This window comes from Cupressus sempervirens, chromosome 4 (genome assembly GCF_028749045.1).
Source record: "Cupressus sempervirens isolate cs-2001-9-10 chromosome 4, ASM2874904v1, whole genome shotgun sequence".
Taxonomy (NCBI): Eukaryota; Viridiplantae; Streptophyta; class Pinopsida; order Cupressales; family Cupressaceae; genus Cupressus; species Cupressus sempervirens.
Window position 1 is genome coordinate 134,348,504 of NC_143121.1, and position 16,570 is coordinate 134,365,073.

At 32.3% G+C, this 16,570-nt stretch overlaps 1 pseudogene across 2 annotated transcripts; it reads left to right on the forward strand.

Moving 5' to 3' along the window:
* The first annotated feature begins 822 nt into the window (after window positions 1-822).
* Window positions 823-3,320, forward strand: LOC149560323 (protein RADIALIS-like 4 pseudogene; annotated as a pseudogene). 2 transcript variants are annotated; one of them, XR_016363342.1, is made up of 3 exons: window positions 823-927; window positions 1,264-1,581; window positions 2,929-3,320. The product of XR_016363342.1 is annotated as a protein RADIALIS-like 4 pseudogene, transcript variant X1 (transcript). The 2 variants fall into 2 exon arrangements; XR_016363343.1 differs by having other exon boundaries at window positions 1,283-1,581.
* The last annotated feature ends 13,250 nt before the right edge of the window (window positions 3,321-16,570 follow it).

The following is a 16,570-nucleotide window of genomic DNA, read 5'->3' on the forward strand; positions in this document are numbered from 1 at the left end:
AACTGTTAAAACCTCCTACTCTATTCTTGTTTAAATGGCTTACTTAAATTCACACTAATAATTAGACTCTAGAACAAAAAATGAATGTAATTTCCCATGAATCATCTAAGCATTGATGGTTAGAATGTAATATTTAAGGCCAGCTATTGCTGTTGTGTGCCAATCACTATCATCCCAGATATAACAAATTGTGTAGATTAAACGGCAGCATCCTTACAAAACAAGGAACATAGAGGTATCTCTACAGAGACAACAAGTATCTGGTACGAAAACTTCTGCAGGTTATTCTAAAGTAGACAAGCACAGATTCAGTGCTTGGGCAGGTATAAAGCAATAAGCATATTTCCAGCTGAAATGTATTATAATTATTCTAAAGTACACAAACACAATTCTGTGCCCAAAGATTTCTAAAGTATAGCTGATTTCCAACATCTTTGGGATAAGTGGGGAACATACCTTTACCATTAATTAAAGACCTCAGACCAAGAAAACCAGCTATGGATTCAGGATTGTCATAGACATTTAAAACTATTGAAAGCGTTTATCAGCTACTAATCTATTTATCAAATTGCCAAAGTATTGAAGGACTCTTATAGGCAAATTATTATCCTTATGTATTTTACAGTCTTTCCCTTTGATAAAGAGAAATATTCTTCATGGATTCTGCTGAACATCTAGTCATATTCATCGTCTTGCTTCCATGGATTTGTTATTCTCTACAGTTTTCTATTAAGATTCCAACAAGTGGCTGATTATTACACAACCTATCCCACACTCTATATATAGGCCACCCAAGATATCGAATAACCAACAAAGCCTCAACTTCTGTGTTTTATGCAATCTAGCAGCGTTTTTCTTAGTTTTGTTCAATTTTAATGCCTTTCAAGCCATTGGAGGCAGTTGGGTGTCATTTATCTAGCTTTGAAGGTATTGAGTCTTGAGAACGTCATAACTGCAGTTTTTCTAGAGAATTTTATCCCATATCTCTTCTTCCAAAGGCACTTCTTTTCCCATTTGATTTGCACATTTTACTGAATTTCCTCACTAGGTATAGAGTTGAATTGAGATCTTCACCTTTGCATTTTCTGTAATTTTTCTATCCTGTTGAAGGTTAAGAGTATTTGGATGATTTGATGCTGGTAGTTGTCAAAGGTCTCTTTGAATATTCTTCTAGTTTCCACCAGTTATAGTTGTCGGGTCCCTTGTCTTTAAAAATTTGTATTGCAACACATAGAAGTCTAAATATATTGTTCCCTGAATCAGATCTGTGTTTTGCTGAAAGGTTGAATTGAGCACTATGGCCAGTCATCAAGGATCTTCATCTGGTGGAAACTCTTCATCATCATGGACATCCAAGCAAAATAAATCGTTTGAGAAGGCCATAGCCAAATATGACAAAGATACTCCTGACCGTTGGCAAAAAGTGGCTGCCATGGTAGATGGGAAATCAGCAGAGGAAGTGAAAAGTCATTATGAAATCCTTTTAGATGATCTTAATGGCATCGAATCAGGCAAAGTGCCTTCCCCAAAGTACAGATCTTCTGGTTGATTTTCCTGGTAGCAATGAAAATAGGCAAACAGGTATGTTATGGACACTAAATGCCTTCATTTTATCAGGATCTTATGGTTGAACATTGCATTTTAAATTTTAATTGTATAAGTCAAAAATAAATAGATCTTAGATTTTAAAAAATAGATAACTTAAATTCATTGTATATATTTAAAATTCTAAATATATTCAAGGGTTTGAATTCAATTGTTAGAAACATGGAGTTCTTTTCCTTGTGAAAATCCGTATTCAAAATCTCGAGGAACATTTAATAGAATTGTAAGTTGTGATTTTTAAATTTATATAATTAGTTTTTCGTATGGAAGTGGTTCTTTTATAATTAGATTTCTAAGTTATGACTCTTATTTTTAGTATAATTGATCCGAAAGAACTAATATTATTTTTATTATTGCACTAACAAGAGCTTTGATTAATCTCATGTTGATTATACAATTATCAATGGAAAAAAAGTTAACTATTGTCTTCACTGCAGATTACCCATATAAAGATCGTTTCATTTTAAGCTTACATCTTATTCTTGTCATTCAGCAAATGATACAGAGTTGTGCAGATCATACTAAATTACTCTACTTGGATATTTAGACATATGATTGTATTTGGTAATTACTGATTATATTTGTTTAAATTAGCTAATTTATGAAATATAAAATTAAATTGGATATCTGGATTCAAATCCCATCAAAGTTGCGAAAGATTGTTCAATTATTAAATTAAGTTATTTTGTTTTTTTCTGATTTCATTATAAATATTGGCTATCTTCAAAGTTATTTAGTTTCCCAATCTTATCGTTGGGCCATTTTCCATTATGAATATTAGATATCAAAGATTGTAGGTGTAATGTCCAAATCAAGGTCTTCATTTTCTATGTTAGGATCTCTTCTGTTTTGTAGTATCTTCATACTAGTGATATAAATCTCTCTGGGTCATTACGGACTATGACACTGCAAAGTTAACACTCACGAGAACTACTATCCTCATCTTTTCTTCTGTTTTGTAGTACCTTTATACTACTGATATAAATCTCTCTGGGTCATTATGGACTATGACACTGCAAAGTTAACACTCACGAGAACTACTATCCTCATCTTTTCTTGTAAAAAGTTGATTCAAACTACAAAACTAACATCAGTTTATTAGATCAGTCGGATATCCAGAGAAAAAATACAGTACGTTGATGAATGCTTTGTTTATATCAGATTCATTCATAAGAAAGTGGACTGTAAGTGACAAAACATATTCATTGCGCGCGCGCTCTCTCTCTCTCTCTATAACATTAATAGAGTATATTTAATCAACTTCAATAGAAAATATTGTTTTTTTAATTCTCTCTCTATACTAACAATACAAATGTTATGCAGGCAATATATGGTATGGAGCTCCTGGATTAAAGATTATGTATTATTACTCGTACTTCTCTCTAGAAGGAGAAATCAGAAGATAACTTAGCCGAAGTTCAGAAGCATAGAAAAAGAAATGATTGGGCACCTGTGGATACTTTTCATGACAAATATTATATAGGAATACCTGTAATAGTAGTAAAGACTTCGTAAATGAAGGGAGCCTCAAGTTATAAAAGCATTTGGGTGCTCTCTCCTCGCTTCAATTTCTGTAAAAACTAAAATAGTAGTACTATAAACCCTTTATCATTCAGAATGGAATTTCCAAGTATGTAGTGATATATGAGAGGCAGTATTCATAGAGAATTGGTAACAAGTATTTTTTATTATAGAGTAGTTCTTTTATGATTGAATCTCATGTCCGTGGGTATATTTTTAACACTTCAAGTGAAATAGGTTATATATTAGTTTTGAAATCACCAATTATCTACACACTATACAAAAAATGCATGTTGACCGGGGCTAGAGTGCAAACAAATACATTAAACTTCCTCTTTAAAAATTATAAAAGCATCCCTCCGAAGTTCCCCTTCCCTCCCATAAAACTTCTTTCTTTATTTATTTTTATGTATTCATGTTTAATTTACATTGTAAGTTAAATAAATGGTATAATATAAGTTTAATAGTATGGGCTAAAAGAGAATGATGACACTTTACATAATGATTATTCAAAAGGAAGGAGTTACACACAACAAAGGTAACAATAAAATATAATATGACAGTCTATTGCTACATGTTTAAAATCTATGTAATTTCAATATTTTAATCAATTAAATAATTATGTGGATTTTCTATATATATGGATAGATATCTCAATGTTCTATAGACATCATTCTCCCCCAAAGAAACTATTTCAGATCAAGAATAGGTATTGACACAATGATCATATTTAGAAAACACTATAATATGTGATCTCTCTCTCTCTCTCTCTCTCTCTCTCTCTCTCTCTCTCTATGCATATTTAGTTATAGAGAACAATGTCTCACATCTTCAACTTTAGTCTTTGATGTATACATTCATGTTTGATAATACATGTTTACTTCTTAATTTACTACAAGATACTACCCATTAATTAATTATACAAATTTATCTACCTTTTTGACATATTTATTAATTTGAGTGACTCTAATTATTAAAAAGTTCTTTAGGTCAAGTGGGTTGGTAATTAGTCTTGTGTCTATAAATGAGGGGTATGAACTAGTGTTTAGTATAATTGAATTTACTCATAATAATCATGTATATAATAAATATAAACCATATATGTGATAATTAGTTTAGGACCATCAAGAACACCTAATAGGCCAACATCTCTACATCTTAGTCATGTCCATGTGAGAGGAATGTGTGCAACCCATTTCCTTGTGCACCTATTGCCATGTGTCCACTTCCATTAGAGAATCTCAATAAAATACTACCTAGGTGGAAAAAAATGGTAAGAACATAAAAGAGAGAATAAAATAAAAACTTTTACAATAACCAAAATGGTAAAAGGATAAAAAGTAGGCCAATTGGTCTACCATCACTATCATCATCAATCTAAAAAAGTGTATGCACAAGTTGACTTTGTCATATCATGCCAAATATTAAAAGGAATGATTACTATTTGATCCCATGTCAAAAGTATATATAAATATCAACAATTATCAAGAACAAAAGAGACAACATATGCATGTGTATCTACATACACTGAACAAGTTTGTCAGCTGTAAACTTTTGTATTATGTATATTGTGGCATGTACACTTTATGGTTTATTTACACCCTTGCACATTTACTCTTAACAAAAAATGGAGATCCTATCCTTGTCAGTTTTCTATAATTATTAATTGGAGCAAACTTTGTTATTTTCTTTTCTGACTAGTCTTGTTTATTTATGTTGACCTTTTTGCTTTCCATTGTCCTTTAAGGTTAGTAGATCATGTACCTTTTGTACTCTTCTATTATCTTTTTAAGTGGGTAATATATTATTTCCTCTATAGATTATTTCTGCAAACAAAAAATTAATTAGCTAAGAGTGCTTGGAATGGAACTTTATATAGGTTTTTCTTGTTTAGATTCAAATAGGTTAGTTAATGGCTCTTGTTTAAATCCCATATAGGGATGCTTTCCATAGACGATGTCACTCATTTTCATGAGATACACACTTATAGGGAACTCTTGCCTTTCTTTGAACCCTTCCTTTTGCATCATATCCATACCTAAATGTAGGACAACCCTTGGAATAATGAATTGCAAATGTAAATTAGCTTTCTTTATGAAATCATAAGATATTATGAAATTATTTGTGTCACGCGCACGCACACACACACACACGTACATACGTACACACACACACACACACACACACACACACACACACACACACACACACACACACACACACACACACACACACACACACACACACACACACACACACACACACACACACACACACACACACATGCACTCACACACACACCCACTCACAAACGTAGGTGTTTGCATATGTGCACACACACATGCACGTGCACGCACACACACACACACACACACACACACACACACACACACACACACACACACATGTGCGCATGTGCATGCGCATGCACACATGCATGAAAATGCACACACATACACACACACACATGCATGTGCATGCACACACACACATTTCCTAGTCAAGGATCAAAGAGAAAACTTCCAAACTACTCTTATTTAGGAATGGTCATATTGGCAAGGTGTCTCATGATTCCCATATTCTTAATTCAAAATAAGGTCACAGAGATAATGCTTCAGATATTTTTCACAACCACTAATATCTGTGAGTATATTTTTATTGATACCCATTTCTATGACCCCTAAACTTAAGCCAAAATAACATTCAAGCTGTGTATCTTCACAAAGAGGTGTGTTGGTTAGTTTCTACTCTAGAGAAGTCATCCATTTCAAAGAAAATATATTATTTCCACCTTAGGTATAGCTTCCTAAACTAACCTCATTATACAAAGGTTTCCTAGTTATTTGGATGAGAATGGAAACACCTATATGGGAAAAAGTGTACCATCAATAAATGGTCGTACTAGGCCCCCACATCAATACCCACATTTTTACACAAGGAAAAGATGTCAAGTAAAGAGAGAATGCAAGAAGATTATGATGCCTAGTTATGGGTTAAATTAGAATTTTTTCCCTTATTGCTAGAGAATAATTTATTCCTATAAAGCAGTTAAGGGTACCCATCTTAATAACACAGAAAAATAATAGAAATAGAAAAATAACAACCACTCATAAGATAACAAATTGGGCTTCTTATTATCTCCAAATGTAGAGAATTAAATTTTTAACAAATATAATGTGCATAGACAAATGGGAATTTTCCTTGCTATATTATTGTAAATCAGATCTACTATAACACATTCCTTGAGACTATCCTAGAAAACCCTAGACACCTTATTTAAATAGGCAATCTTCCACTCCAAGAAATGTTACATAAATTTTAACCCTAGACCCTTAGGATAAACAACCCTAAAATATTATTATTATTCATACTTTTCTACATTAGAGTAGGTGTTAACAACTTTCAAGACTCAAAAGAAATTTTGAAGAAAATTTATTTTTGTAGATTTTAGGTGGTGTGATATCCGAATACCATAGCTTATTTTAATTCTCTCTAATTGACTATTATGACACCATTTCAAAAATTATGTGAACTTAACTACAATGTTTATCTCATGAATGCTCCATTTAGTTGAGGTTTGACCCCTTTTTTGAGCCTCTAAGCCTTAAAAATTGAGTTTATTATTTTTCTACCCTATTGCATATACCAAATAATTTCAATAACTTTACCAATAGATTTGATATTGCAATGGAACTTTACTATTATGCTGATGTATTTAAAATGAATCTCCATGGAAGAAATCAAAATATTCTAAGCTTGAATGACCAACTTACTTAAAATTGAAAGCTTCTCGAAATAGTATCTTTGCATTTAGACATATCTTATTGAAAGACAACCTAGAAATACTTTTAGGTGATAAAAGATTTCCCATCCACCAAGGATGCTCTTACATCAGACACCCAAGGTAATTTGACATTTGGCCCTATCACATTCTTGGTGTTTAGAGGAAATCTAATATATTTAACCTCCTCCCTTGGTAGTCATGATGAATCTTGAACATGTCTTCCTTTCCATTTCAAAAAATATTCCTCACATTCCATGTTTTTGGTGCTTCTACCAATATGACCATCTAGAATGTCTACAATCAATTTTAAAGTTGAAGTAGTTATTTGAATATTCCCTATGATTTTTTATGACCTCATATTCAATACATCCTTTATGATATTCTATTAGAAGTAAAATGTTAAATAATGGTAACATAATTAATTCACTGGGAAATTCTAGACTTCATAGTCATTCCCTAATCATAATTCTTCACTATCTTACACAACCAAAGAAATCCATGAATTCAACTCTATTATGAAAATACTTATGACTTTTTTCTCATTTTTCTTATCCCTATACCATGTATTCATTTTCGTAATTTGATTCCTGATCTCTTGATGTATTTCTTCAACTATTTTGAAAGTCTTTAGATTTAATATCTCTTCATTGAGATAGTCATTATTGAAAGAAAAAATAGAAATATTTTTAGGTGATACAAGGATTTCCCTTACACCAAGGATGCTCCTGGATTAGACACCAAAGATAATTTGAGATATGATCCACTCACATCCTTAGTTTTGAGAGGAAAAATAAGATATTTCACCTCCTTCCTTGGTACCCATGATGAATCTTCAACATGTATTCCTCTCCATATGACCAAATATTTTTCATATGCTATGTTTTTTGTGTTTCCTCCAACATGACTATCCAAAATGTCTTCAATCACTTTTGTAGTTGAATTAGTTGTTGGAATATCAGCTATGCTTTGGTGACCTCATATTCAACACCTCCTTCATGATAATCTGTCAGAAATAAGATATTAAATACTAGTGAACTCTTTAGTTTACTTAGATTTTCTACTTCATAGGTATTCCTTGAATTATAATTCCTCACCATCTCTACTTTCTCAAATTACCCATGAGTTGACCTCCAATATGATAATCATTATGCCTCCTTTTATCATTTTTTTTAGTGTTAAACTGTGTATTTATTTTAGTAATGTGCTTCCTCATCTCATGATGTATATCTTCAAGTGTTGTGCAAATATTTAGCTTCAATACTACTTGTCTCCCCATTTTTCAATTGGAAACTTCTTTAGTTCAAAATTATTTCTAAGACTACTACTATATACTGACTAGAATGATCATTTTCCTATACTCCTATGATATAGTTATTGTATTTAAATTTTTCATATGGTAAAATTAAATCCTATTCATTTTGTTTATCTCCAACAAAACATCTCAATAGGTTCCCCAAAATCCTATTCAAGACTTTTGTCTATCCATTAGTTTGTAGATGATGTATTAAGATAAATTTAAATTCTATCTTAAGCTTCTTCTGTGATATTTTCCGAAAGTACCCAACAAACTTGGTGTCTCAATTTAAAAATAAATTCTTTGGTAAATCATGCATTATGACCACTGCTATAAAAAAATAATCATGTCACATAAGCATCATCATCAGCCTTCTTGTAGGGAATTCAATGTCTCATCTTTGAAAACCTATCTATCACCATAAAAATTAAAGCATTCCCTTGTTGAGTCCTAGGTAAACCAAGAAAAAAATTCACATTGATATCCCTTTATGGATTCTCTAGAATAGATAATGGTTGATATAAAATTGTATTATGTTTTTCTCCTTTTTTCATCTAACATTTACTCTATAAATTTGTACAAACTTATTGAAATCCTATTGTAACTATGGCTAATAATAATTCTCTCTAGCCAAATCAATGACTTTATCTTGACCAAAATGACTGTTGAACCTTCCAATATGATTCTTCATATGAGATTGCCCCTCATAGAACTCCTCAGAATGCACAATTGAATTTATTTAAATAAAAAATCATCTTAGATGATGAAATATAACTATGTGGACTTTTCTAAAGCAATAGGTTCTACGCAAGATTCTCAAGCTTTAGAAAGATCAAGACCCTCTAGATACAAACTTTTGATTTCCTTAACCCAAGAACCCTAGTCTACATCTCTATCATTAATATTGGTTTCTTAAAAAGAGAATTTGAAACCCTATTAGACTTTTCTATCTAATGTTACAAAACAAATGTGTAAATCTAAAAAATATCACCCCATTCCAAATGACTCCAGTTAAAGTTTCCTTGAGTGTTCAAATACTTTAAAGCATGATGATTAGTATTAAAGTCTACTTGAAACACCTCATTAAAATTTGTAAGTTCTAAGATAAGTTATTCTATTACTTTCTATTTTAATAAATTAAAAGTCTTGTCTTCTCATGTAGTCCACATCAGTTCTTTTCTAACCTCTCTTATTGTTTAAGTTAGCGGTCCATAGACACTGCTAAAGCTTTTGATAAAAGTTTCATAAAAAAATAGCCAAACCAAGAAAATACCTTACCGCTACAGCACTTTTAGAGTACACCCTTCAAGGATAACCTTCAATTTCTCTAGGTCCATTTTATGAAACTCTACTAAAACTATGAATCTTGGATAAATTAACTTCATCTTCACAAAAATACACTTTTTTAGATTAATGAACAATTTATCTTCCCTTAACATCTTGAAGACCTATGAATAATAATTATATGCTCTTCCAATGCATTACTTAAAATGAAAATAAAATCTAGGTAAACAATTACAAACTTACCTAAAAACTTTTTCAATAGCTCATTCATTAGTCGCATGAATGAGCTCGGTGCATTGGTTATCCAAAAAATGTGTTACTAACTAATAATACAAACCCTCATTTGTATTGAAGGTTGTCTTCCATTTATCTCAATCTCTAATCTAGAATTGATGATATCCACTCTTCGTATCAATCTAAATGTGAAATATGCAGATACACTTAGGCACTACATAATATCACTCATCCTTGGAAAGGGAAATTTGTACTTGATAGTGATCTTTTTGAAGGCTTGAAATTATGTACACATACTTCATTCTCAATTTTTATTTGGTGTGAATAATGTTGGTATAGAGCATGGATTCAACTCTAAAAAATTAGCCACTTTTGCAACAACTCTTGTACCATTCTATCAATTTGTTACTTTATGATGGAGTCAATCTATGAGCTACCTTATTTGAGAAAGTATCTTCTAAAATCATATCCACCTGATGACTAATATTTCTCACTAATGAAAATCCATGAGGAAAATTATTAGATATAATGTCTTGAAACTCATCCAACAATTTTGCAACTTCTCTAGGTACATATTCTACTTCTTGTTTAATAACTTTGAGCATTGAAGAAAAACACATATGTTCATGCCATCTAGAAACTTTCCTCCACCAAGTAAACATATTTTGGCATTTATTTATACCTTTTATTCTTCTTCCTTCAATATCTTTAGGTTACGTTGCACTCCATCCTTTGTCAAAAAATATGTATTTGTATACCCATCATGTACTACATGACAGTTAGTCTACCATGGCCTTTCCAACAACACATGAGAGACATTCATAGGTATAATATCACTAAAAATCTCATCATGATAAATCCCAATCTTAAATTTTACTATCCATTGTTCATTATCCAAGGTCTAATGATCCTTTTGAAACCAAGTAATCTAGTAAGGGTTTGGATGCATTTTTTTCACAACTTTAACTTATTAACAATTTTCTTAGAAACAAGATTATATGTGCTACCACTATCAATAACAACATTTCATAATTTACCATTACATTTGTACCTAGTTTAAAATTTAAAAAAAAAATTGTAGGTTAATTATCATCACTTAGCAAGGATATTTTGGTAAATAGGGGGCTTGTCCTCTTTCAACATCTTTAGAATGCATGATAATTTAGAATCTCCATCTACATGTAAAACTTGTTCATTTACCTCAGGTCTTCAATTGTTTCTCCATTAATTTTGAGAAGACTCAAAATATCTATGTCTTTGTTTGTAAAGAAAACATGTTCCATGAAAACCTCATCTTCCTAGTCGTTGACCTATTCTACTTCCTCTCTCTTTCCATTTATTTTGATTATGAGAATGACTTGAGTTATTTACCCTCTAATCATGACTTCCATTGGTCTCATCACTCTTCCTTTGACCTTCATTTTGTTATCCATAAGGTTGTATGTTGGGTTTTTCACCATGACCTCTTTTAGAGTGCTAGGTTTCAAACTTCTTGTTCAAATTTTATTCCACCCTGAAGGAAAATTGGCATGCCTATTTAGTTCTAGATGTTCTAACCAAAGTCAAATCCTCCTAAATACTTGGCCTTATTCCATCAAGCTACCAACCTACTTTATCATTGTCATTTTTTGTATGGCTTGTTCTAATTAGGGCTGAATAGGACCCTTCTATAGACTCCTGAAAAGATCTTTGCACTTGTTTCAACCATTGCATTTATTTAGTATTCCAATATCATAGTCAACATGAATGAGTTTTCTCCCTAATTTCTCCACCGTCCAATCCCATTTCAATTTTTTAGCTTTCCTCTTCTATTTCAATCAAACTGAATCACTTGTGAAAAGATTTTGCATGATCCTTCGATTTAGCCTTAGCATATTTGACCCTCTAATGGTCTTCTACATCCTCATACTAAAGCTATTCTTTTGTTTCATTGATCCAATCAACTAGTTCATCTACATTAAGATTTACTAAATTAGAAACAAATTAAGTACATGCTCTCCATATGACTTCTTGACTAATGACTTGCTTTGCTTGCTAGTGGAAAAACCAAGGAACTATTGATTGGTTACCTCATCCTACTATGCTTTAGTTTTTTTCTTTTTCTTATGTTGGGCACTTTCGCTCTGAGCCTTCAGCCCCTGCTAGGGATTTTATGTTGGACAAGTATTATGGCAATTTTTACCCCATGGCCAAGTTTACATATGTTGTTTATACTTTCATTATTTTAGGTAGTACTTACCTTACTATTATGATTATGGGAGGGTCTTTTAAATTCAGAAAGGGGCTTTGGTATTTTTATGGTAATGACTATTGGATACAATTGTTCAATTGTGTGTTGTCTTTGATGTTACACAAATGTCATATCAGTTATCAAACAAAGTCTATCGAGCTTAGTTGGTCAACAAAGAAAATTCTAGTGTCTATTGAGTGTTCCTAGAAATTACTATGTGGTAACATTTTTATCGAGCTCACTCACGCTTTGAAGGATTTTGTGGCAGAAGTCAGTGGTAACCGAGCTCACAAGATTAATAAAGGAAAGTCAATGTTTACCAAGTTCACTCAGTCTCTAAAGGATTTTGCAGAGTTCACAGTGTTCACCGAGCTTCAGTTGGTTAACACTGAAAATCATTTCTGGAGCAATGGTTACCTAGTAGGGTCAGCCAATGAAGGATTTCATTGTTTTGGGAAATAAAGCTTAATTTTTTAATGTAATGATTGTAGTTGATTGAGGTAATGATTATTGGTAATTGCAACTTGTAAGTGAGCAAACTTGACAATTTATAAGGTTTAAATAAAAGGTCAAGTTTTGAATTCTAAAGTGTAATGAGTGAGCATGCAAGTGTGTTGAGGAAAGTATAAGAAAATTTTGAAGAAGGATTACATATCCTTGAGGAGGAGCAAAGTTGCATTCAATTAGGAGAGGATCTAGTAAAGCAAAACTAAAATCTATATCATCAATTCAATTGCATCTCATTCAGGTCAAGTCATTGTTACTTTCTCACCATTGTAGTAGTGATTTCTAAATCTCTTAATAGAGTTGGTCTAATAGCCATTTTGTAATTCCTCTAACAAGGTGACAATTCTATTGAATTTTTCTAAAGTCCTCTAGAAAGGCCACTCCTAGTAGGGTGATTAAAACCTTTAACAAGGTGACAGCTAATAGTGTATTCTGTAACCTTTGACAAGGTTGGCTCCAAAGAGGGCTCACTTTAGAAGAGTGAAAATCACTAGCTAGTTACTTGGTGCTTTTTCCCATATTAGGTTTCCACGTTAAATCTTGTGTCTCATGTGTTCATGTTATTTCATTTATACATGAATGTTAATCACATTGAATGTTTAAGATCAGTTAAAGATAACATACACTGCATCTACCAAGTTATAGCATTTTTGTGGTTACTAAGTAATAGCAGTAACTAGTTTTATAAGACATCTAAGGGATCTATGAATTTTCTTTTGTAGTAACTAATCCCACCCCTCTCAGTTACTCCATCTATATTTCCAACAATTGGTATCAGAGTATTTGGTGCTTGCAAGAAGGGTTTCAAAGATCTAAGCTAAAGATCGGGATGTCTTACAAGAGAGAAATTCCAAGGCTTAACAGGGATAAATTTTTAGCATGGCAAGGTCTCATGAGACTCCATCTAACTTCTAGTGGAGATATAGGATTGAAATATCTTGATGAAGAATATGTAACTCACTCTGGTACATTATCTATCAATGACATTGCTAAGAAAAAGACTCATAACACCATGATGATAGACATTGCATCAGCCCTAAGCTATGAAGAATTTGATGATATGAAGGATTGCAAAATTGTCTTTGCTATGTGGAACAAGCTGAAAGATATCTATGGAGGTGATGACGATGTGAAAAGAGCCAAAGTAGAGAGTCTAAGAGGAAAATTTGACCAGATGAAAATGAGAGAGGATGAAAAGATTACCAAATATGTTGAAAGAGTCAAAGAAAGTGTCAAAGCAATCAAGGCTTATGGAGGATATATCAAAGAAGAAATAGTTGTAAGTAAAGTTCTTAGAACATTGCTTCCTATTTATGCAAATAGAGTTGCTACAATTCAAGAAAGAAGATGTGAAGCAAATCACAAGATAAATTTAGAGGTTATAGTAGGAAGATTGACTGCATTTGAGCTAGATAACTATGACAACTATGTTCCAGCTTCCAAGAACATTGAATCAGCATTTGAAGCCAAGCTTTCACTCAAACAAAAGGGAAAAAAGATAAAGGATTATCAGTCAAAAAGTGAAGAAGAATCACAATAGAGTTCTAATAGTGATCTTGAGGTGGTTGAAGTTCTACTTGCAAGGAAATATTCTAGAGGCAAAGGAAAATACAAAGTTAAGGTTCCTCTAATCTATTTTTCATGTGAGGAAATTATTCATATTGATGCTAGGCACCCAAAAAAGAAAAACAAGGATGAGAAGAAAGGTAACAAGAGTAATGGCAAGAAAGACTTCAAATCATTCAAGGAAAAAGGTAAGAAGACATGTTTCATGGCTAAGGATTCTAAGGATTCTGATAATAGTGAAGATGAAATTGTTTACATTGCTGTGAAAAATGAATTTGATAATAACGAGGAAGATAAGATGGCACTTATCTCTCATGTAAGAAAAAATGATACATGGATCATAGAAAGTGGTTGTTCTCATCATATGATTGGTGACAAAACAAAGTTTTAACATTTTGAAGACTATGATGGTGGTAGTGTGAGGTTTGATAATAATGAACCTTGTTACATAAAAGGAAGAGGAAGAATCTCACTAACCAAAGAACTTGTATGTGATAATACTTATTGGGTTGAAGGACTAAAACACAATCTGTTGAGTGTGGCATAGCTAATCAATATTGGATTCAAGGTGAAATTCATGCATGGAAAAGCAAGACTGTTGGATGACAAAGGAAAGTTGATTGGATTAGGCATACTAATAAAAGGTAACTTGTTTTATCTTGAACTTGGTGAATGTTCATGTTTTGTTGCTCAAGTTGAAGAAAGTTGGTTATGGCATAGAAGGTCATGTCATGTGAATTTTGATAACCTAGTGAAAATAAGAAAATTCAAGAAAGTAAGAGGCTTTCCTATTATAAAGAAACCTGATGTTGGTCTATGCAAGAATTGTAAGATTGGTAAGATGGGAAACACTAGCTTTAAAAGCAAAAACTATCAGTTTGAAGATATTTTGAAAATTGTGGATACTAATTTGTGTGGACCTATTAGAATTGAGAGCTATACTGGAGAAAAAATTTTCATTCTTTTTGTTGATGACTACTCTAGAATGATGACTGTCATGTATTCGAGAGAGAAATTAGAAGCATTTGAGAAGTTCAAATGGTATTTGGCCAGAGTAGAAAAGGAAATAGGGAAGAGACTAAAATTTTTGAGATCGAACAGAGGTGGTGAATTCATCTCCCGTGAATTCAACAACTTTTGCATTGAAAGAGGAATCAAAAGACAAGTATCAGCTCTTTGAACTCCTGAGCATAATGGAATAGCTAAAAGGAGGAATAGACCTATCATGGACTGTGCAAGAACTCTAATGATTGAAAAGAACGTTTCTATCAAATACTAGAAGGAAGCTATCAATACTGCAATTCATACCTTGAACTGAGTACAGTTGAAGAAGGTCTCATTCAAGACTCCCTATGAGTTATATGGTATGACTATAAACCCAATGTAAGTTACCTAAAAGTATTTGGAAGAAAATGTTATATTTGTAAAGAATCTAGAAAAGGAAAATTTGATGTGAAGGGTGATGAAGGTATATTTTTGGGATATTCTTGCAAAATTAAGGCATATAGATGTTTGAATTTGTCTACTCACAAAGTCATAGAAAGTGCACATGTGAAAGTTGATGGGTTTGTAGAAAGGACTAAAGAAGAAAGAAAAAAGGAACCAAAAGATTACAGGAGATTTTTTTTCATTGAATCTGATACATTGCCAGATACATCTATTAATCAAGTGACTTCTACTCCTTAGTATTCCTCAGTCACTAAGTTGCAAGAAGTTCCAACCAATTCACAAGGACCCGAGTCACATTCTGAAGCTACTGAGCTAATGCTTACCGAGTCAGAGTAGCTAGAACCTGAAGTTGAAGTGCAAGAGGATGAAAATGCAATTCACTTAAAAGGAAAGGAACCTATATTGGCCAAGTATGTTAGGAGACATCATGCTCCAGATTAGATTATTGGAGACAAATCTAAAGGTACTATGACAAGAAGTAATCTAAAAAGTACTTGTTTACTTGTTGATTTTGAACCTAGAAATGTCAAAAATGCATTAGAAAATGAAAGTTGGATTAAGGCTATGAATGAAGAGATAGAGAAAATAGAGAATAAAAAAACATGGACTCTTGTATCTAGACCTAAAGATAAAAATGTAATTGGAACAAAGTGGGTATTCAAGAATAAATCGAATGAGGATGGTAAGGTGTCAAGAAACAAAGTTAGATTAATATTTAAAGGCTACTCTCAAGAAGAAGGAATTGATTATGGAGAGATCTTTGCTCCTGTTGCAAGATTAGAAGATGTTAGGACCTTACTTGCATATGCTAGATACAAAGGGTTTAAGGTATATCAGATGGATGTCAAATCAACATTTCTCAATGATATTTTGGGTGAAGAAGTTTGCATTGAGAAACCTAAAGTTTTTGTTGATCCAAACAAGAAGGACATGGTCTACAAATTACACAAAGCATTCTATGGTCTGAAATAGGGCCCTAGAGCATGGTATGAAAGATTGCATAACTATATTATTCAGATTGGTTTTCAGAAAACTAATGATAAAAGTAGCCTGTATATCAAGGAAAGACTAGATAACAAGATTGTTTTGGTAGAAA